The 23,664-nt window shown below is 39.5% G+C and overlaps 1 long non-coding RNA gene across 1 annotated transcript in view; it reads left to right on the top strand.

Annotated features, from left to right (window-relative positions):
* LOC148162285 (uncharacterized) overlaps positions 1-23,664 on the top strand; it is a 51,655-nt gene that overhangs the window by 27,477 nt on the left and 514 nt on the right. The gene's annotated exons all lie outside the window — the stretch shown is intronic.

The following is a 23,664-nucleotide window of genomic DNA, read 5'->3' as shown; positions in this document are numbered from 1 at the left end:
ATATTTGTGTAATGTGTAATCTGCTCTCTCTTACCTGGCTCCAGGGATGACATGATATTAATTCCTTTCCAAACAGCTAAGCAAATAAATTCTAAAACCAAAATACTTCATATTTAAAAGTTATAGAAATCTCTAAAGTTTCTTGTTTTAAAACACAGTATGATATGAAGAAGTAAAGATGTGTATTCAGAGATTATCCTCATGGTACCCCTGACGCAAACCTGGAACCGGCGTCTCTAGTCCTGTATTAAGCCATCAGTTTACATCTTATTTCAATACTTCTGGGGACAAATTTGCCCTTCGGGAATTTTAAATATAACCAGGAATGACCTGTTGGGACACCCTCACCAAATAGGTCCAGGAAGATGTGCAAGAACCCCTGAGGTAATATGTACTGGGTTGAATATGTCCACCAAAAATCATGATCTTAAAAAAAAAAAAAAATCATGTTCTTGCCAGAACCTTAATTAGAAGTAACGTCACTGCCGATGTTTTTGGTTAAGTGAAGTTGAAGTCATACTGGTGGGTGGGCCCTTAATCCCATATGACTGGTGTCCTTATAAAAAGAAAAGACACAGACACACAGGGTGAGGGCCATGTGATGACAGAGACAGAGATTGGAGTGATGACACTATACACTGAGGAACACCAAGGACTGAAAGCCACCACCATAGGCTGGAAGAGCAGGGGAAGATCCTCCTCTAGAGCCTTCAGAGAGAACATGACCCCACTCACACCTTTTGGACTTCCACCCCCAGAGCTCTGAGGAGATACATTTGTGTTGTTTTAAGCCATCCAGTTTGTGGCAATTTGATTCAGCAGCTCTAGAAAACAAGTGTATAATGTCTGGTTTTTCATTGTAAAAGTATTAATAAATCTAATATAAAATACCTTATAATTTTAGCAGAATTTCATACAGAAATGATATGGTAGCATTTTATAAGAAAATTATTTTTTGAAAAGAATTGTATTTTTTTAACTTATAGAAATGTCGAGTATAGAGAAAAGAATTGTATAAATATATACACATCAACTAGATTTAAGAATTACTTTACTTTTCCCCTGGGGCACCTGGCTGTCTCAGTCAGAAGAGCATATAACTCTTGATCTCGGGGTCATGAATTCAAGCCCCACATTGGGTGAAGAGAGTACTAAAAAAATAGATAAACTTAGAAAAAGAGAATTATTTTTCCCATATTTGCCGTGTCTGTAAAGCATTGTGAAATAAATTACATATATCATACATGTACTCCTAAATGCGTCATTATACAATTCTGAAAAAAATGCAGAAAATGTCCTACATAGTCATGACACCATTATAATATCTAACAAGATTAAAAATTCCTTAATGCCATCTAACACTCCATCTGTATTAAAATTTCTTCAATTTTGTCCCCAAAATATCTTTTATAACTGGTTTGTTTAAACTAGGATTCAATCAAGGACCACACATTGCATTTGGCTATTATGTCTCTAGGTATTTATTGGCCCCCTCACCTTTTTTATTTGTTAATGTTGTTGACTTGTTGGAGAGACTGAACAATGAATGTTGAGTGGACTGAAATGTGTCTCCCCAAAACTCATATGTTGATGCCCTAATCCCTAGTTATATCTGGAGGCAGAGTCTTTAGGGGGGTAATTAAGGTTAAATTAGCTCATAAAGGTGCGGCCCTGATTTGATAGGACTGGTGTTCTTGTAAGAAGAGGAAGAGACCTGAAACCCCTCTCACTCCCCTCACACATACAGAGGAAAGGCCATGTGAGGACACAGCAAGAAGTTGACAGTCTTTGAATTAGGAGGAGAGGCCTCACTTGCTGGCACTTTGACCTTGGACCTCCAGCCTCCAAAGCTGGGAGAAAATAAATGTCTGTTGTTTAAGCCCTCCAGTCTGTAGTATCTTGTGATGGCACCTGAGCTGACTAATAAACTACTGTCCTATAAAATATTCTGCCTTTTAGATTCATCTGTTTCCTCATGGTGGTATTTAACTTATTTCTCTATCCCCTATGTTTCCCATATATCAGAATTTAGATCTAAAGGGTTACTTAAATTTGGGCTAAATATTTTTGACAAGTCCTCATGAGTGATGCTGTATACTTCATATTGCTTTCTAGTTACTGCACACCATACCTGGTTGTTCCACAGTTGATGTTAAATCACTCATTTAAGGTAGTGTGAGCTGATCTCCCCATTGCAAAAATACTTACATGGCTTTTAACTTTTGATTGAATTATTTCAAATATCCATAATTTGTTTTCAGAGTGCAAGATTGCTCTAAATGTTTTTCCATTAATGAGCTGAGGTAAAGTAGGAGAATTTGCAAAGTATCCCAAAATAGCCTGCCATGTAGGAGACACAGCTCAATATTCAGGTTCAGAAAACTTGTGATATAACAAAAATATCACTTTTAAAAAATTAATGTGCCTTTATCTTTTACCTTTTTGATTATAGATCTATGAATTTGGATGTTCTTGATTGTGAGCAACAAACTTGACACAAACTTCCTTAAATAATAAGAGAACTACATTATCTTATAGAAGGGTCCAGAAGTAGGGCAGAATCCAAGTTAATTATAACTCTGTCTTTTTTTTTTAAGATTTTATTTATTTATTTGCCAGATAGAGACATAGCAAGAGAGGAAACACAAGCATGGGGAGTGGGAGAGGGAGAAGCAGGCTTCCCGCTGAGCAGAGAGCCCGACGTGGGGCTCGATCCCAGGACCCTGGGATCATGACCTGAGCTGAAGGCAAACGCTTAACGAGTGAACCACCCAGAAGCCCCAATTATAACTCTGCCTTGATACATGGGGCTCTAGATTGGTTCTGTGTCCCTGTCCACAGCCTTGACTCACCCTGGGGCCAACGCCCTCTGAGGTTACCAGGTGGCCAGTGCTCCATGTGTCCTCATCCAGGAGAGGGGGAAATCCCAGGAAGAGATCTAGAACCTCTCTTAGTGGCACTTAGAGCTATACTATATGGTGACCCCACTATCTTTGCCAGTTCAACAGCTTACCACTTCTTTCTGACTGGTATGACTTTTTTTTTTTTAAGATTTTATTATTTTTAAGTAATCTCTACACCCAGCCTGGAGCTCGAACTCACAACCCCAAGATCAAAAGTTGCATATCCTACCAACCAAGCCAGCCAGGCACCCCTGGTATGACTCTTATCTTCCTCCTGCATGCTCAATGCATGCATTTTTGTGGGGTTGATTGCTACCCCTTCCCATCACTCAAGGGCACTACCTGGCCAATCCCAGATGTGGTCATTGGTGCAGGATATGGCCTGAATTCCCAGGTTGAGTAGGCCCCTTGGAGAAGTGAAGTATGTTCACTGGATGTGAGTCCTGGGGGGTGTAAGCCTGGAGTTGCTAGGCTGTCCCCCAGAGAGGATCTGACCAAGAGCAAGTCCAACATAGCAGAAAACAGGGTTAAGAAATGGGCGGGAATCAAGCCCAGGTGATAGTGTGCCTGAAGCAAAACTGCTTCTCTCTACTATTATTGAGTAAAAAAAAAAAAAAAAAAAAAAATGTTGCTTTTATTCCGTTTAAGCCATTTTGAAGCTCTATCATTCACAACCAAAGAGTCATATTGAAACTACACTATACTATACTGTATTATACTATGTCATACTACACTACACACACACACACATATATTCCAAAGTTAAAATACAGGAAACTACAATCAATGTCATTCTTGAATTTGGAGTCAGTCATTCTTAATAAATCTCCTTGTTGTATGTATTCATTCCCAAGTTAAAGAATCCCTCTGTGTGGATTTGGCATGTGGTCTCTATTTTCCTGTGGTTCTGGAGCACAAGGTGGGTGGACAAAATTGGGCAAGCTGTTCCTCTTACGGAGTTCCATCTTGGGCTTGTTTTAGTCTGGGGATACCACATGTCCCTAGCAGTGGGCCAAACACATTTTTTTAGTGAGCATAAAGGCAGAATTATTGGGCTTCACTTTTTTAAAGTGTAAGCTGTTACATGGTTGGCTAACCATTTTTGAATATTTGTCTTAATTGGCAATTGATGGTCAATTCCATTAGACTCTTTTGTTCTCCCAAACACCTATACATGAGTATGGATTCTGATTCTCTGTTCCATCAGACTTCACTGTGACTGGGAACTCCCCACTAGGAGGAAGCATGTGGAAAAGTTTAGGAAGTGAGAAGCATCTCTTGTGGCTGGAGGTCCAAATCCAGTGCTCCCAGACAAAGGGGAAGAAAGACCCAAAGCCTGACCAGGGAAGCAGTTATGCCATTAGAATGAGGACTTTCCCTGAACTCCCAAGTTCAAGGCTTCATGTTTTGCCCCAAAGTCCTGTCTCCAAATTCTCCTGCAATGAGCAACAACTCTATGTAAAAGCATGGCTAATATCCTGGATTTTCCTGAGACCTAGAAGGAGAAAAAGATAGGAGATTCCAGGAAAAAAAGGAGGTTGACAGATCAGACATGGAAAGAGAATCCACCAAGGACAGCTCTGTCTCTTCATGATTTCACTGGGGCATGGCCTTGTATGTAGGATATCCAAAGGCTCAAAGATTCCATACATCACTTGCGTCAGCCCCAAGTTTGCCTGTATTGAGCTGACCACTGTACTTCTCTGTGGTATACTCTTTGTCCCAGGCGCTTCCAAATGATTGTTTTTAACCTTTTTTTGAAAAGCTCATCAATTGGTGCTTTAATTATTTTTGGCTTGGGTGTTCAGGTTCAGAGCAGTTTCAAGAGGGTGCTATCAATAAAACCTGTGGCTGTGGCTAGGTTTCCCTCATTCAAACCCCTAGGTCCCCCAGAGCAGGCTGCTGACTTTGCTAAGACACCTGCTGCACTTTGTGGTCTCTCCTCTCTATCCTTTGCATGCACAGTCACTGAAAAGCAATTCCTGGAAGAAATGTCCTCAAAGATGTTGATGTTTACTGCCTCTTGAAAAAGAGCTTCTCAAGATCTGAATGGTAACAACATTCAGAGTTTCTTGTTACTGCCCTGGGTATGGCTGTGCAAGGTAAACTGAATTCAGTGAGACTTGTGAGACAGTCACGACAGGGACTTGACTGAACGAGACTGTAATTGCTTAACAACCAAGCAGGCCATACGTTAGTTAGAATTTTAGAAGCAAGCAACCAAAAAATCCTTTACAGAATGCTTCGAGAGAGTAATATAGAAAATATAAGTGGCCTGAAAATATTATGGTTTATGTCAAATCAGTTTTATAAACATTTGCACAAGGATTGAAAACTGCTGTTTGGGAGATAGAATGACAAAATCATCACTCATCTTTCCTTGTTTACATCCTCTAAGAGCAGAGAAGGAGTTCTGGTCCATCAACTCAGAAGTTGTATACAAATGTCTCTATTTAGTAGTTTATCCTTCATTTATTCAACAACAGGAATTTTTCTGAGGACCTACCATGTACATAGAAAGCAGTTGAGTTAAATCCTGAGGGTGGTACCTGCCCCCCCCCGCCCCCAGGAGTTGAAAATCTGCACCAGGAGATAATCCCTACACATGGTTCAGTAATCATTAAGTAGCGATTCAAGGAGGCGCTTGATTAAGGGTCTGAATGTCAGGGACAGAGAAGACCAGGAAGTTCAGAGGTCAATGGGCTCAGGGTGTGTGCTGCAGAGGTCCCAAAGGCTTTGGGGAGTGGATCACCATTTTTTATAGGCCACACATACATACATTCCAAGAGTCAGGAGACAATCTGAGCAATGGTTTGGAGCTGGGAAGGTGGCGGGAGACAGTGAGGGCCCAAGCCTGAGTTTTTGTACATGTCCAGTACCAAATGAAGTGGGAGGGTAGGCTGGGAGCAGACAGAAAGTCTTGGATGACACACTGAGGGAAGCATTAGATATTTCTGAGCAAGACAGTGACGTAAAAAATCTGGCAGTGATAACTGTCTCCCAGACTAATCTATTTTTTTCATAGTACTTATCACCTCTCAACATGTTATGCAGAGCACATTTTTACTATGCTTCTTACTTATTGCCTATCTAGAATGTCAGTTTCCCAAAAGGGCAGGGGTCTGCAGTGTCTAGAACAGTGCCTGGCACATAGTAGGTGCTCCATAAATATTTACTGAGTAATTACTATTTTCAAATGTGTCTCAAGACCAAAAATGTTCAAAATGTCATATATGGAAAAGTAAGATGTTGAAAAGTAAGAGTGAATTTCTCTCTGTGAAACTCATCTGCCTGACTTTTTTTTTTTTTTTAAAGGCCATGACAGAGAAAACAGTGGTTTGGTTGGGAAAATGCTGGTCACAGCAATGTTGGGAGGAATCATTTTACACTGGAAGGGAAGTGGGAAACCATGCTGTGGGTGGAAAGGAGTAGGAGTTGGAAGAGATCACTGGGTTGACTTCAATTTAGGAGCCACTAATTAGCTTCCCCCAAATAAATATTCAATGAAGAATTGTCACTCAGCATATCGAATTTAGTTGGGAACACTGGTCACTCAGTACTATATAAAGTAGCCTTAAAACATGCCTAAATGCTAAATTCCTAGAAACATGTAACCTAAAAAACAGAAGCAGGGAGAAATAGAAAATTTGAGCAGACCAATTGCCAGCAATGAAATTGAATCAGTAATCAAAAAACTCCCAACAAACAAAAGTCCAGGACCAGAAGCCTTCACAGGAAAATTCTATCAAACATTTAAAGATCAGTTAATACCTATTCTTCTCAAATTATTCCAAAAAAAAGAAGAGGAAGGAAAACTTCCAAATTCATTCTATGAAGCTAGCCTTACTCTGATAACAAAACCAGATAAAGACACCATCAAAAAAGAGAACTACAGGCCAATATCTCTGATGAACAGAGTTGCAAAAATCCTCAACAAAATACTAGCAAACTGAATCCAACAATACATTAAAAAATCATTCACCACTATCAAGTGGGATTTATTCCTGGGATGCAAGTGTGGTTCTATATTCACAAATCAATCAACATGATGCATCACATCAACAAGAAAAAGGATAAAAACCATATGATCATTTTAATAGATGCAGAAAAGCATTTGCCAAGTACAACACCCAGTCGTGATAGAAATCCTCAACAAAGTAGGTTTAGAGGGAACATACCTTAACATAATAAAGACCTTATATGAAAAGCCCACAGCAAACATCACACTCAATGGGGAAAAACTGAGAGCTTTTCCCTTAAGATCAGGAACAGGACAAGGATGTCCACTCTGACCACTTGTATTCAACATGGTACTGGAAGTCCTAGCCCAGCAATCAGACAACACAAAGAAACAAATGGCATCCAAATTGGTAAAGAAGTAAAACTTTCACTATTTGCAGATGACAAGATACTATATAGAGAAAACCCTAAAGATTCCACCAAAAAAAACGCTAGAACTGATAAACGAGTTCAGTAAAGTGGCAGGATACAAAATCAGCATACAGAAATCTGTTGCATTTCTATGCACTAATAATGAAGCATCAGAAAGAAATTAAGAAAACAATCTCATTTACAATTACACCAAAAATAATAAAATACCTAAAAATAAATCTAACCAAAGAGGTAAAAGACCTGTATTCTGAAAACGATAAAACACTGATGAAAGAGATTGAAGAAGACACAAAGAAATGGAAAAACATTCCATGCTCATGGACCGGAAGAACAAATATTATTAAAATATCTATACTACCCAAAGCAATCTACAGATTTAATGCAGCCCTATCAAAATACCAACAGCATTTTTCACAGAACTGGAACAAAAACCCTAAAATTTGTATGGAACCGCAAAAGACACCAAATAGCCAAGGTAATCTTGAAAAAGAAAAACAAAACTGGAAGTATCACAATTTCAGACTTCAAGTTATACTAGAAAGCTGTACAATCAGAATAGTATGGAACTGGCATAAAAATAGACACAGAAATCAATGGGACAGAATAGAAAACCTAGAAATAAACCCACAATTACATGGCTAATTAATCTTTGACAAAGGAGGAAAGAATATACAACGGAAAAAGACAGTCTTCAACAAATGGTGTTGGGAAAATTGGTCAGCTATATGCAAAAGAATGAAAGTGGACCACTTTTTTTCACCATACACAAAAACAAATCCAATAACATAAATTAATGAAAAATAAATTCAGCCCAAGTGTCTATTGGTAGATGAATGGATAAAGAAGATGTGGTATAGATATACTATGGAATTAGTTACTCGGTTACTTAGCCATAACAAAGAATGAAATCTTGTTATTTGCCATGACATGGATGGAGCTAGAAAGTATAATGCTAAGCGAAATAAGTCAGTCAGAGAAAGACAAATACCAGATGATTTCACTCATATGTAGAATTTAAGAAAGAAAACAAGTGAGGGGCGCCTGGGTGGCTCAGTTGGTTAAGCGACTGCCTTCGGCTCAGGTCATGATCCCGGAGTCTCAGGATCGAGTCCCACATTGGGCTCCCTGCTCAGCAGGGAGTCTGCTTCTCCCTCTGACCCTCTTCCCTCTCGTGCTCTCTATCTCTCATTCTCTCTCTCAAATAAATAAGTAAAATCTTAAAAAAAAAAAAAGAAGAAGAAGAAAGAAAACAAGTGAGCAAAGGGAAAGAAAGACAAACCAAGAAACATACTCTTACCTATGGAGAACAAACTGATGGTTACTAGAGGGGAGGTGGGTCGGGGGAATGGGTGAAAATCAGTGATGGAAACCAAGGAGCGCACTTGTCCTGATGAGCTCAGGGTGTTGTATGGAAATGTTGAATCACTAAATTGTACAACTGAAACTAATATAACACTGTATGTTAACTAGAATTAAAATTTAAAACTTAATTTAAAAATGCCGAAATACTAATAGTTAAGTGTATCATCTTACATTTGTATTCGAAGAAAGTGTGAGCACACACATGCTCACACGAAAGCACACATCATTTATTTTAAATAAGAACAGTCTGCCCGCATACAGATGCTGCCTGCTCATTACCACCCATGGGACATGTGCTTGTTTTTCTAGCCCTGGCAATGGATGTCATGAATGCCAGCCATGATTCCTTCCTTGGCAGGTCCCTTTGCCACCCCAGTATGAATTTGTAAAAGAGCTGACTCCACTAATTCCCTTTTTGTCACTGGGTACTGAGCCCACTTCTCTCCACCAACTTCTCCCCTTTCCCTGGTGCCACAGTACATTTAAATACCTCAAGTGTGCCCAGGAGTGTTACTATATACCCAGCATAATTTTAAGTGGGAAATGATGTTGTATCCCTCAAATGAATAGTACTATTTAAGTTTTTATAAATAACTACTGCAATAAGAGTCTGACCAACAATGATACTGTTGGGGTTCAGAACATGTTGTTTCAAAATACTGGCATACGGCATATGTCACTTTGGCATATTGATTATTTTGAACTAAACATACTTGAGAAACAGCTTGTGTAAAAAGGACACTGATCCTCCCTTGTCTCACTGAGAGCAGAAGATAAATCTTTCACGTGAAAGATAATCTTCCTGTAACAAGAGGGTAGAAGGCATCCTTATCACCAGAGACAAGGAATTTAGGGCCAAGAAGACTGTACAAACAAAACTTGTGACATCTTCACCATATTAATAACCCTAGCTCAAACCCCTTTAGGTCTTGTCAATCCTTCACAAATTTATTGTTTCTTTGTCTAAAGGGTATATGAGGTGGTGATCTTGTGTGCACGTATGTTCATACGCAATTTAAATTGTTTATTTTTGTCTTGTTAATCTTTTATTATTGGGAGGAGTGTTCCTCAGCCAGGAACCTAGAAAGGTAGAGGGAAAATTGTTTTTCTTCTCCTACAATACTTTGTAAGTTGAAAATCCCACTCAATGGGTCAAGTTACCCTCTTTAAGTATGAAGCGACCAGCCCCACTGTGTCTATTAGTGCCTGCAAGCCCACTGTCCACCATTCTCTGCACTGTCTCCCTCCCAGGAGGCCACTCTGACTGGAGCTTAGCCTTTGTGAATCCCCAGCAGGAGAATGGAGGACAGACAGGTGAGTTGGGACAGAGACAATTCTTTTGATAAGAGATGATGGTGACTTACAGCAGGAGATGGTGAAGATGGTGAGCCATGGTCAATTCTAGATATGGTGAAAGGGGAGCCTTCAGGGATTGCTGACAGGAGGTGCATTCGTGAAAGGCAAGAGACAGGAAGGGTGCCCAGGTTTTTTGCCTGAGCAACTGGAGGAAGCCAGTGATGTTAGTGGAGGTAGGGAAGAATGGTAAGGAACAGTCTTTTTTTTTTTTTAAGATTTTATTTATTTATTTGACAGAGAGAGACAGCGCAAGAGAGGGAATACAAGCAGGGAGAGTGGGAGAGGGAGAAGCAGGCTTCCCTCGGAGCAGGGAGCCCGATGTGGGGCTCGATCCCAGGACAATGGGATCATGACCTGAGCTGAAGGCAGATGCTTAAAAACTGAGCCCCCCAGGTGCCCCAGTAAGGAATAGTCTTGACCAGGATGGTGGCAATTTGGTTTTAGATGTAGTGAAGCCAAGGTATCTCCTACATGCCATGAATTTGGCATGCTGAGTAGGCAGTTAGATGTTTACATTTAGAGCTCAGGGGAGAAACTGAGCTGGAAATATAAATTTGAGAACAGCAGCATGTATATGGAATTTTAAGCCTCGAGACTGAAGATATTAAATATTGAATTTTTAAAAATATCATTTCAAATGTATATTAATAAATATCAACTGTTCTAAACTCTATTTGCAATGCAAAATGATCTGAAATGATTTAGTCATAAATAGAACACACAAAGCATGTTCTATTTGCCGTACTTCTGGCCTTGTACTCTCTTCTTGGAGACATTTTACCAAAGGTTAAGTAAATTTATGATTACATTACAACCTGCTTCCTGGGCAACCTCATTAACTTCAAATTTTTGTCCTAAATTATTATCCCTCTAATTGAAATTGGCCTGCTTTCTTCCCTTGAAATATCAATTCTGCTAGACTAAATTTGGAAAAATTTTCCTTCTTTTGAATATGAAGAAGATACCATAGCCCGACTCATAAAAGAAATATGGAAAGCACAGGTAACTCCTGCTATTTAGTGAACAATATTGAAACAATGACAACATCAAGTTGATTTCAGCAACCCGCTACCTTTAGGAACCTGGTTCCTTGTGAGTGGTGGCTGAACTTGTGGGCCTGCTGTTGAGGGCGCCCCCTATTGGCTCAGGCACTAAAGTGCTCTGATTCAAAGTAGTCTAAGATAACATTTCTCCCCTTTATTTCAAAAGAACAGTACGTTAACCCTAGAAAATTTAGGCTTTGTGGGTAAACAAACAGAAGAAAATTTAAAAAATAACCCATAAATAACTGCTGCCAACATTTTGGTAAACAGCAATCCTGTCTTTTTGCTATGCTTTCCTCCCACTAAATTGAGATTATATGATAAAGAGTGTTTTGTAACCCATTTTATTTATTTAACCATATGGTTAAGTGAACATGTTTTCAAGTCATTAAATATTCTTCCCTAACATATCTTTGTGGTTAAAGAAAATTTATATGGGTTCATCAAAATTCAAGATAAATGATAAAACAGACACTCATTTCATAGATGCATCATTTCCAACAGATTCCCATGGGTTTCTCCATGCAGATCAATGTGAAAATGGGGTTTGGCGCGAATGGTCGGGAAAGAATTCTTGAGATGTCTTCTGGGCAAAGAGAGTGGTTTTATTAAAGCACAGGAACAGGACCTGTGGGCAGAAAGAGCTGCTCTGGGGTTGTGACAGGTGACTGATTATATACTTTTAAGTTGGAAGTGGGTTAGGGATAGTGAAAGTCTCTAAGGAATTTGGAAGCAAGGTTCCAGGACCTTGTTGGGCTAGCTGTTGTTAGGAAAAGGTCATTTACTACTGTTTTAGTAAAACCTTAGTCCTGAGTCTCTTCAGATTTATATCAGTGGGCCACATCCTTGGAGGATGATTGTTAACCTATATCTCAGTGGGGTAGAGATAAGGGAAGTTTCCAAAGCACTTTTTATATGTTAAAGGAGACTTACAGGATCCTGGAAGTTGGACAATATTAAGCTAAAGTATTAACATCGAGGCAGTTGAGTTCCTAGGGGAAGGTCACTCTCTCTGTCTCAAGAACTTGTCAATGGGCTGTAAGTTGTAAGATTTAATTTTTTTTCCCCTAAATTTCTTTTGCCTTTGTCCCTCATATCAGATCACTGTGAACTATTGTCTAAGACCATTTTTAAAGGGTACATGATATTTATCTTATAGATGTCTCCAACTTTACATTTAGCCAATCTCCAATTTCATTTGTTTCCACATTTTCATTGTTATAAATAAGTCTTGTACTTTTGTAGGTAAGTTACACATGGATTTCACAAAAAGCTCCAGTCTTAGGCTGATTACTTCAGAAGGATGAATCTATGTTTTAAAGAGGGCAGTGGCTGACAGAAAGCTCCCCAGTCAAGTTCCTTAGGCTTTCATTCTGGGCTCCACTGGCTGTTAATTCACTGTTATTTACTACAATTTTAAGAATCAGGCTTGCCTATTTTGTTTTTGTACAAGCAGATTAGATGCGCAAGCTGAAGGGGCATGTAGGGGTGGGAGAACCATGGGAGTGGGGAGGAGGGGCGCACAGGGTGAACGGCTGAGACCTGAGACGGGTTGTTAGATACATGCAAACTGACGGGAGGAGGACACTCAGATCGTTCTTTTTTTTTCATCAAATATTTATGAAGCATATGAAATGTACTGGCACTATGAAGATACGCCTAGCTGGCTAGGAAAGAAAAACGAATGAAGGTTCACAGAGATGACTAAGTAGGGATTAAAAATACAATGTAGTCAACATAACAAAACTCAGGCTCAAAATCCTTTATTTAGAAAGCTGAGTGAACAATAAAATACTCTTTGGAAACGTTCCCTTCCTATGCTTAAAAATGAAAAGTGTTGGCATATGAAGGAGAGTCAGTTATTCGGAAAGTTCTCATAACTAGAACACCTCATCGCCTAACCACCATTTTCAGGGTATTTTAGTTAATATGCAAATCAACAGCAGCTGTGAAAACAAACCCCCACAGCAGCAGCACAATAGATGGAATATGCTTGCAAGTTTTGTCAGGTTCTCTTGGGAACCGCTGTGAAATTACAAATATAAATATCATTTACATAAGGTATTACTGAAAGACATACACAGAATTTATCATCTTGGAAAAAAACATTGTCAGAGTATGTATATGTAAATAGTCTCTATCCAATTATTCTAATCTAGGATCTTAAATGGAATTACTGCCACATTAAATAAAAGTTTCATCTGCACCTCTTTTTTTTTTGTATCTGATTTACCTTCTCAAAGGAAAAAAAAAAAACCATATTTCTGCCAACAGAAAGGATTTTCCCCCCATAAATATACCCAGTAGCAGTATCCTTTAAAAATCACATAATTTCAAAGTCAAAGGAAACAAAAACAAACCAACCAACAAGAAAGTTGAAGGGAGAAAATAAGATTTAAGATTTTTATTTAGGTTAGAAACTAGTCGGAAGAGGCGCCTGGGTGGCTCACATGGTTAAGCATCTGCCTTCGGCTCAGGTCATGATCCCGGGGTCCTGGGATCGAGCCTCACATCGGACTCCTGGCTCAGTGGGGAGCCTGCTTCTCCCTCTCCCTCTGCCTCTCTCCCTGCTCATGCTCTCTCTCTCTCTCTCTCTGTATCTCTGTGTCCCAAATGAATAAATAAAATCTTAAAAAAAAAACTAGTCGGAAATAATATATTTATAAATTGATGTATCATTCTGCATTGTGTAAATGACATCCAGGACGCTTAGATTTTTGTAAATCAAAAAGAGGTATAACTTACATATTAAAGGAGAAAACAGTCTAACAGTTCCCTCTACTGGTTGTTTTAATAGAAAACTAGACATAGTGAATTCCTGAATAATGGGAATGCAAGGAAAGTCTGAGAGGATAGTGGACAAACCTGCATGGTGGTCTCTTTGGGGAGAAAGCATGAGGGGAAGGACGAGCTGAGGAAGCATTTTACGTCTGTACCCTTTAAATTGTTTTTGGTGAAAGTATATTCATCACTTATATAATTAGAGAATTAAAAAAAATACAAAATTCTATATACAATATAATGTCAATTTAAAAAAATGTTTATACATTTAAATAAATATATATATACATATTGAATAAATATTTGAGTAGAATTACACCAGAAGGTCAATGGTTTTTAATTTTGGCTGTAATGATTATGGATGATACCTATTTTCTTCTTTATGCTCTTTTGTATTTTCTAAATGTTTTATAATAAGCAGGCATTGATTTTATAATTAGGAAAATATTCCATTTATCAATAAAAAGTTTTAAAAGCCTAGTAAAATATTAAGTACATAAAAATGTTTTCTTTCTATGAATAAGATGTTGTTTCAACTCTTATTGTCAATTTATTCAATCTCTGTTTTTGTCAGTTATTTAGATAAAAGTTTATTTCTTAAGAATAAATACATATTGCAAGATATGGAAGTTTAATGCTCAAAATCAACCAAGTTGTATGACTGAAATAAGTCATGGAATCATATGCAGATAGTTCCCAACTTGTTTATGGATTGTGTGTTTCTACATGTGCTTGTTTAGAACTCAAAACACTTCACCATAGAATAGTGCTCTAAATGTACTTCTCAAGTTGGGCCACACAAGTCTATTTTACCCGAAATATTGCTAACCTAGTGTGTTAGTTGTAATAAAAGTAGTAAACAACATTTGCAACGAAGAATAGTAAATAAGATTTCCTTAATAGTGGTATAACCCAAATGAGAGCTGGGACCCTTAGCCTGTAAGCTGATTTAAGTTCCTCAAACCCCAGTACTGAGGTGTGGGGAAACACAAGCCTCTAGATTTTTGTGAATTCATAGGGACTTAATTTCTTATGATGTAAAGATCAAAACAATGTACTCATATTATTGCAATGTGGGTATGACTCAAGATTCTGCTAGGGGAGGGGCGCCTGAGTGGCTCAGTTGGTTAAGTGGCCGACTCTTGGTTTCAGCTCAGGTCATGATCTCAGGGTCGTGGGATCGAGCCCTGGATCAGGCTCCGGTCTAAGTGGGGAGTTGGCTTGATGATTCTCTCTCCCTCTCCCCACTCACAGGCTCTCTCTCTCTTGCTCTCTCTCTCCTTTTCTCTCTCTAAAATAAATAAAGTTTTAAAAAAATATTCTGTAGGGGAGAATATCACTCAATTTAAAGATTCATTTTATTTATTTTAAAGCTTTTATTTATTTATTTGAGAGAGAGAGAGCACAAGCAGGGGAGAGGCAGAGGGAGAGGGAGAAGCAGTCTCCCCGCTGAGCAGGGAGCCCGATGTGGGGCTCAATTCCCTACGATCATTACCTGAGCTGAAGGTAGACAGACGCTTAACTGCCTGAGTCACCCAGGTGCCCCTAAAAATTCATTTTAAATGAAAAACTTCAGTGCATCAAAGGACTCTATCAAGAAAGTAAGAGACAACCCATAGAATGGGAGAAAATACTTGCAAATCAAATATCTGATAAGGGCCTATTATGCAGAATTTTAAAATTTACTAATAAAAAGATAAATACCCAAATTAAAAATGGGCACAGGATCTGAATAGACATTTCTCCAAAGATATACAAATGGTTAATAAGCATATGCAATGCTCAACATTACCAGTCATTAGGGAAATGCAAATCAAGACCACAGTGAGGTACCAATTTCCACCCACCAGGATGGCTATAGCAAGGATGTGGAGAAACTGAAACCCTCACCCCTCACTGGAGATCACCTAAAATGGTGCAGCTCCTGTGGAAAACAGTTTGGCAATTGTCAAAGATGCCCAGATATTAGGTTAAACATCATTCTGGGTGTGTCTGTGAAGGTGTATCTGGATGAGATTAACATACAAATTGATAGTCTGAGTAAAACAAATTGCCCTCCCCAATGGGGATGGGCCTTATCCAATCAGTTGAAGGCCTGAATGGAACAGAAAGACTCAATAAGGGAGAATTCACTATTTCTGCCTGACTGTCTTTGAACTGAGACATCAGTCTTCTCTTGCCTTCAGACTTGACTTGAACTGGAACTTACCCCCTTGGCTATCCTGAGACTCCAGCTGCAGGCTGCAGATCTTGGGTTTCTCAGAGCCTCTATAATTATATGAGCCAATTCCTTATAGTAAATCAATTATATATATATACACACACATATATATATATATAAATTCTGTTTTTCTGGAGAACTCAGACTAATAATACAGTATGTAAAACACATAAAAGCATATGCTCATATAAGGTTTTGTACACAGATGTTCATACAGCATTATTCATAATAGCCAAAAAGTAGAACAACTCAAATGTTCATCAAGTAATGAATGGATAAAGAAACCATGGTATAATCCATAAATGGAATATTATTTGGCAATAAAGAAGAATGAAGTACTAATACATGGTAAAACATGGGTGAATCTTGAAAACATTACGCGAAGTGAAAGAAACCAGCCACAAAAGGCCGCGTATTCTATGATTCCAATTATAGGAAGTGTTCAGAACAGGCAAATCCATAGAAGCAGAAAGTAGATTGGTTGTTGCCAGGGGTTGGGGAAGGGGAGAGATGTTTTTTAATTGCTTGTAAAAGTCATTAAGCATGCATAATGGGTTTCTTTGGGGGATAAAAAAGGTTGTGAATTTCATGGCTACACAACTTTATGACTATACTGGACAACACTGAACTATATATTTTAAAAAATGGTAAATTTTATGACACATAAATTAAAAATTAGACTGGATAGTTTAAAACCCCAATCATCCCTGTCCTCTTTTGGGGGAGTAGGAGGAAATTAATAGTGTTGGGTACATATAATAAAAGGTCAAATAGATGATCTATTGGATGAATAAGCTATTTTGGTTAGTGTTTGCATTCCTAAGGCTTATTCCTGAGATTGCTCTGGTTTTTAAGTATTTTCGAAAAGCATTCCTGCGTAATGAAATAGAACATACCGAATGTAATGAGATTCTGTTTTTAAGAATGCAGTGCTCTCCCATGAGAGGGCCATCTGTCCAATATTCGGGTTCTCTTCATGGGGAAACGAAGCGAATGTGGAAGGTCTGGACCCTGAGCCATTTATATACAAACTCCAGGGCAGATCCTGGGCGTTTCAGGTGAGCTAAATCTCTGGTGGCTGTTTGTTTTGTCTTTCTCCTAAAAGTGAAGTGTAGATATTCTATTCTGGTTATTTGAATCCAAGAGGTTTAGAAAACTGAGGTTTTATGTGACAGTGACCTCTAAGAAACAGCTCGTGTCCTCTTTAAGCTCATCCTCGTGTCCACCCGTTGGACAGCCAGGTGTTTTCTCCTCTATTATATACCCGCAGGACAACGGAAATGAATGTATTTTTAACAAGCCTGGACCACGGAGGATGGCTTAGATTTAGTTCTTCTTATTTTACTTCTGTCACGTCTGTTTCGGTGTGTGCCCGAGACTTCCCTCGGAGGTGGAGAGGCTCCGAACTGATGTTTCCTCCACTGTGTATCCCGCGTGTGCGCCTGCGCGGAGCGAGGGCCCCCGGCGCAGGTGGAGTTCATCACGGCCAGAAAGCATCACCTGCTGTGCTTTCCAGGCAAGCGGGGCAAATCGCATCAGCAGCTGGGGGCCTGTCCTGTCTGTGGCTGTCGCTACATGACCAGCCGTGACCCCAGAGTAGAAGTGGGGTGGGCAGCCCTTCTTTACTTCCAAATTCCTATGAACACTTACCCAGGGTCTGGGAAATTTGGTAGCATCGGTACCAAATCTAGACTTTTCAGGAATATTTGTTTGGATTGTTTGAGAGTGAAAGGTTTGCATGTGTCAAGTGCAGCTACAATTTGGAACTGGAAGACAAAAGACTACCGAGTTTGGTTGGCAGAGCCATGCTGACAGCCAGGGAAGAAAGGAATTAATGGAGGTACATGCCTAGAAGGTACAAGCCTGGAAAAAAATGGTTTAATTTAGATGTTTCTGTCCTACCCACTGTCTCAGCCTGTTCTCCCCTGCAGCACCAGCCACAAAGCTTCCCATCTGTTGCTCCCAGGTTCCTCCCCTCTTCCTTAGCGACCAGCTTCTTGTTTCTCCTCTAACATACTGAGCAATTTAGCTGCTTTGATTTCTAATCATATTACCACAGTAGTAAAAGAGCACACACATGTGATGATAATGAGTCCCCAGTACACTCAGTATATTCTGCTTATTGTGAATTTTCGCTGGGCTCTCCCAGATAAAACATCCTGCATATACAAATGTTTATTCACTCTACAAACATTTGCTGAGCAGATACTAGGTGTCAGGTGCTGGCATGCAAAGATAAAGTGCAGGGTGGAGAGTAGGTGGTGAGAGACTCAGGCCACTAACGCTACCCCGATGCCTGTTTCCTGGCTCACTGCCTTTGTGCACGCTCTTCTCGCTGCCGGGTGTGCCCTTCCCCTCGCCTCTAGCTGTATGATTAATTTCCACTCAACTTGGACATCACTTCCTCAGACTAGCCCAACCAGGCTGTTTTCGGGTCATCTCCTCCCTGTTCCTATAATACATGCATATTTTTATCTTTACATCTGCCCCAGGGAACTGAAAATAGCTCCCAAAAAGGGGGCGGGGCGGGGGGAAGCTCAGAGTAGACCACATTATTTTTGGTATAGCTTTGAGCTTCAAGGATTTGATTTTTCTAATTTACCTTCTAAAAGGGAATACAGAGGAATTTTGGCATAAGCACAGAGCCACTGCCCATTAGATGAGACCTGGACAGGCTATGAAGGCCCCACGGGTCACCATCTGTACACTCATCATTGCACAGCTGATGGCCAAAGGCCTGGGGGAGGCTTCCACCCCTGTGCCAGACTGGACAGAAGGGACCTGGCCAGAGCGGCCTGTGGGTTGCCAGAAGTGGAGAGGAGTGTGAAGCAGAAACAGAGCCCACAGCAAGGCAAACAGTCAGCTGGAGGAGAGGAAGAGAGCAGGTTGAGCTCCGTTGGGCAGGCTGGATCTTACGTGTGGTGGACCGCGAAGGGTGCTTCAGGCTGTCACTGGGACTAAGGGGACCATGCAGATCTCAGCTTGCAGTCCCACAAAGCCTGGTAGTGCATCTTCTGAACTTTCCTATGCCTCTCGACTTAAACTCATCACCAGAGATGTCATCTAAATCTCTCTCCGACACAGGTCAGAAGAAAGATAAGAAAATCAATACACTAGAAAGGGAAATCCTTAGGTAAAAAAGCAGTTTTCTTGAGAGAGAGAGAAAGAGAGTGAGCATTGGGGGAAGGGGCAGACGGAGAGGGCGAGAGAGAATCTTAAGCAGGCTCCACGCCCAGGGCAGAGCCTGATTCGGGGCTTAATCTCATGACCCTGAGATCACGATCTGAGACAAAATCAAGAGTCAGGCACTTAACCAACTGAGCTACCCAGGCACCCCCTAAAAGAAGCATTTTTAAAAAAAGATTTTATTTGTGAGAGAGAGAGATTGAGAGAGCACAAGCAGGGGGGAGGGGCAGAGGGAGAGGGAGAAGCAGACTCTCCACTAGGCAGGGAGCCCAATGAGGGGCTCCATCCCAGGACCCTGGGATCATGACGTGAGCTGAAGGCAGACGCTTAACCAACTGAACCACCTAGCACCCCCAAAAGAAGCGTTTTAATCAGAGTTGCAAAACTTCTGTGATTTCCTTTTTTTTTTGTATTCTTAATATTTTTAAAAGTTGGGTGTGTATATATGTGTTATACTCTATACCTTTTTTGGTAATTATTATTTTTAATTTTCCCTAAAAACTATTGCTCTATAAACTTTATTTTATCGTGGCAAAAGACACATAATACAAATTTACCTTGCTAATATCTCAGTAGACCGTACAGTCTTGTTAACTATATGCATATTGTTGTACAACAGATTTCTAGAACTTTTTCATCTGGTGGGACTGAAACTCTATCCCTAATGAACGACTCCTTGATTGTTCCTTTCCCCAACCGCTGGCAAATCACCATTCTACTTTGTGTTTGTGTGAGTTTGATTACTTTAGATACCTTCATATAAGTGGATTCGTGCAGTATTTGTCTTTTTGTGACTGGCCTATTTCACTTAGCATAATGTGCTCAAGGTTCATCCATGTTGTAGCATATGACAGGACTCCCTTCTTTTTTAAGTTTGAATAATATTCCATTGTATATATAGTCCACATTTTCTTTATCCATTCCTCTATCCATGGACATTTAGGTTGCTTCCACATCTTGGCTATTGTGAACAATGTTGCAGTGAACCTGGGTGTGAAGTCTCTCTTTGAGATCCTGTTTTCAATTTGTTTAGATATGTACCGAGAAGTGAAATTGCTGAATCATATGGTGGTTCTATTTTTTATATTTTTAGGAACTTCCATATTGTTTTCCATAGTGGCTGCACCATTTTAGAATTCCACCAACAGTGCAAAAGGATTCCAATTTCTTTACATCCTTACCAAAACTTGTTATTTTCTAATTTGTGTTTAATGTGGCCATCCTAATGGGATGTGAGGTGATATTTCATTGTAGTTTTGATATGTATTTTCCTGATTTTTAGAGACATTGAGTATCTTCATATGCTTGTTAGCTATTTGTATATCTTCTTTGGAGACATGTCTATTCAAGTTCTTTGCTCATTTTTTAATTATTTATTGTTTTTTATATTGATTTGTAGGAGCTCTTCATATATTCTGGATATTAACCTCCTATCTGATATAGTTTGCAAATATTTTCCTCCTATCCTATAGACTGCCTTTTTACTCTGTTTCTTTGGTTGCACAGTAGTTTTAAGCTTGATGTAGTCACATTTGTCAATTTTTACTTTTGTTGCCTGTGACTTTTGTGTCATATCCAAGAAATTCTTTCCCATTACAATGTCATGAACATTTTCCCCAACATTTTTTTTTAAGAATTTTATAGTTTCAGGTCTTAGGTCTATTATTTATTTATTTATTTATTTATTTGTAAAGATTTTATTTATTTATTTGACAGAGAGAGACACAGCGAGAGAGGGAACACAAGCAGGGGGAGTAGGAGAGGGAGAAGCAGGCTTCCCGTGGAGCAGGGAGCCCGATGTGGGACTCGATCCCAGGACTCTGAGATCATGACCCGAGCCGAAGGCAGACGCTTAACGACTGAGCCATCCAGGCGCCCCCCAGGTCTTAGGTTTAGTTCTTTAATCCATTTTGTTAATTCTTGTATATGGTACTCAGTAAGGATCCATCCTTATTCTTTCGCATGTGGATATCCAGTTTCCCAACACCATTTGTTGAAGAGACTGTTCTTTCCCCACTGGGTAGTCCTTGTGCCCTCATTGAAGATCATTGGGTCATACATGTATGTGCTTATTTCTGGGCTCTCTGTTGTGTTCTGTTGGTCTATATGTCTGCCTTTATGATAGTACTGTTCTCTGGATTATTGTAGCTTTGTAATATGCTTTGAAATCATGAAGTGTGAGATCGCCACTTTGTTCTTTCTCAAGATTGTCTTGGCTATTTGAAGTCCTCTGAGATTCAATATGAATTTTGGGATTTTTGTCCCCAAAAATCCACTAGGATTTTGATAGGGATTGCATTGAATCTGAAGATTGGTTTGGGTAATATGGACATTTTGATAATATTAAATCTTTCAACCCCTGAACACAGGATGCCTTTCCATTTATATATGTCTTTTTAAATTTCTGTCAGCAATGTTTTAGAGTTTTCACTTCAGTTTTTTGCCTCTTTGGTTAAGTTTATTAGTATTTTATTCTTTTTTATAGTAATGTAAATGGGATTGTTTTCTTAATTTCCTTTTCAGATTGTTCATTGTTAGTGTATAGAAATGCAGCTGATTTTTGAGTGTTGGCTTTGTAACCTGGAACTTTGCTGAATTAATTTAACAGTTCTAACAGTTTTTGTGTGGAATCTTTTGGGTTTCCTACATGTAAAATCATGTCATCTGCTAACAAATACCTTTACTTCCCTCTTTCCAATTTGGATGTCTTTTCCTCCCTCCCTCCTTCTCTTCCTTCCTTCGTCTCCCAATTGCTCTGGCTAAGACTCCAGGACTATGTTGAACAGAAGTGTCAAGAGTGAGTATCCTTGTCTTGTTCCTGATCTTAGAAGAAAAGCTTTCAGTTTTCCACCGAGTATGATGTCAGCTGTGGGCTTTTCACATATGACCTTTATTATGTTTAGGTAATTTCCTTTTATTCCTAGTTTCTTGAGTGTTTTTATCATGAAAGAATGTTAAATTTTGTCAAGTGCTTTTTCTTTATCAAGATGATCATATGATTTTTGCCTTTCTGTTAAAGCTATATTTATTGATTTTCTTTTGACGAATCGTCCTTGAATTCCAGGGATAAATCTTACTTGTTCATGTGTATAGTCCTTTTAAAGTGCTATTGATTTGGCTTACTAGTATTTTGTTGAAGAGTTTTGCATTGACATTATTCAGGGATTTTGATCTGCATTTTGCACTTTGCTATCAGAGTAATGCTGGATTCATAAATGTATTAGGATGTATTCCCTCCTCTTCAATTTTTGGGAAGAGGTTTTTTTTAAGATTTTATCCATTTATTTGATAGAGAGAGACACAGCGAGAGCAGGAACACAAGCAGGGGGTGTGGGAGAGGGAGAAGTAGGCTTCCCGCTGAGCAAGGAGCCCAATGCGGGGCTTGATCCTAGGACCCTGGGATCATGACCTGAGCCGAAGGCAGACGTTCAATGACTGAGCCACCCAGATGCCCCTTGAGAGACAGAGAGGAAGATCAGAGAGAGGGACAAGCAGAGTCCATACCAAGTGTGGAGCCCGATGCAGGCCTGATCCCATGACCCTGAGATCACGACTCCAGCTGAAATCAAGTCAGCCACCTAACCAACTGAGCCACCCAGGTGCCCCAATTTTTGGGAAGACTTTGAGAAGGATTGGTGTTAATTCTTTAAATATTTGGTAAAATACTCCAATGAAGCCATCTGGTTCTGGGCTTTTCTTTGTTGGGAAGTTTTTAAATTAGTAACTGATTACTGATTAGTAATTGATCATTAATTCAACCTCCTTACTAGTTATAGGTGTTTGAATTTTCTGTTTCTTCATTATTGAGTCTTACTATTGTGTGTTTCTAGGAATTTATCCACTTCTTTTAAGTTATCCAATTTGTTGGGATATAATTTTTCATAATACTCTCTTATAATCTATTGTTTTTTTTTTTAAAGATTTTATTTGAGAGAGAGAGAATGAGAGATAGAGAGCACGAGAGGGAAGAGGGTCAGAGGGAGAAGCAGACTCCCTGCCGAGCAGGGAGCCCGATGTGGGACTCGATCCCAGGACTCCAGGATCATGACCTGAGCTGAAGGCAGTCGCTTAACCAACTGAGCCACCCAGGCACCCTAATCTATTGTATTTCTATGGCATCAGTTGTAATTTCTTTCATCTCTGATTTTAGTTGAGTCTTCTTTTTTTCTAGCTAAGGGGTTAGAATTTCAACATACAAATTTTGGGGGACATAAACATTCAGAACATCCCATAGCACTTACTATTGCCATTTTGTTTTTTTTCTTGTCCCTCTTTTCCTTTTGTTGACTTCGTGTTTCGTTGATGTTTTTGTGTTAACACGCTTTGATTCCACCCCCCCCCGCCACTGCCCCATTTTCTTTTGTGTACCTTCTATGGGTGTTTTTGTAACAGCACCCCCTTCAGTCATTAGGGTTAAGTT

This window comes from Eumetopias jubatus, unplaced genomic scaffold (genome assembly GCF_037043125.1).
Source record: "Eumetopias jubatus isolate StellerSeaLion01/CBP00866 unplaced genomic scaffold, mEumJub1_p1.0 scaffold_16, whole genome shotgun sequence".
NCBI classification, from domain to species: domain Eukaryota; kingdom Metazoa; phylum Chordata; class Mammalia; order Carnivora; family Otariidae; genus Eumetopias; species Eumetopias jubatus.
This window is presented reverse-complemented; position numbering and strand designations above follow the sequence as displayed.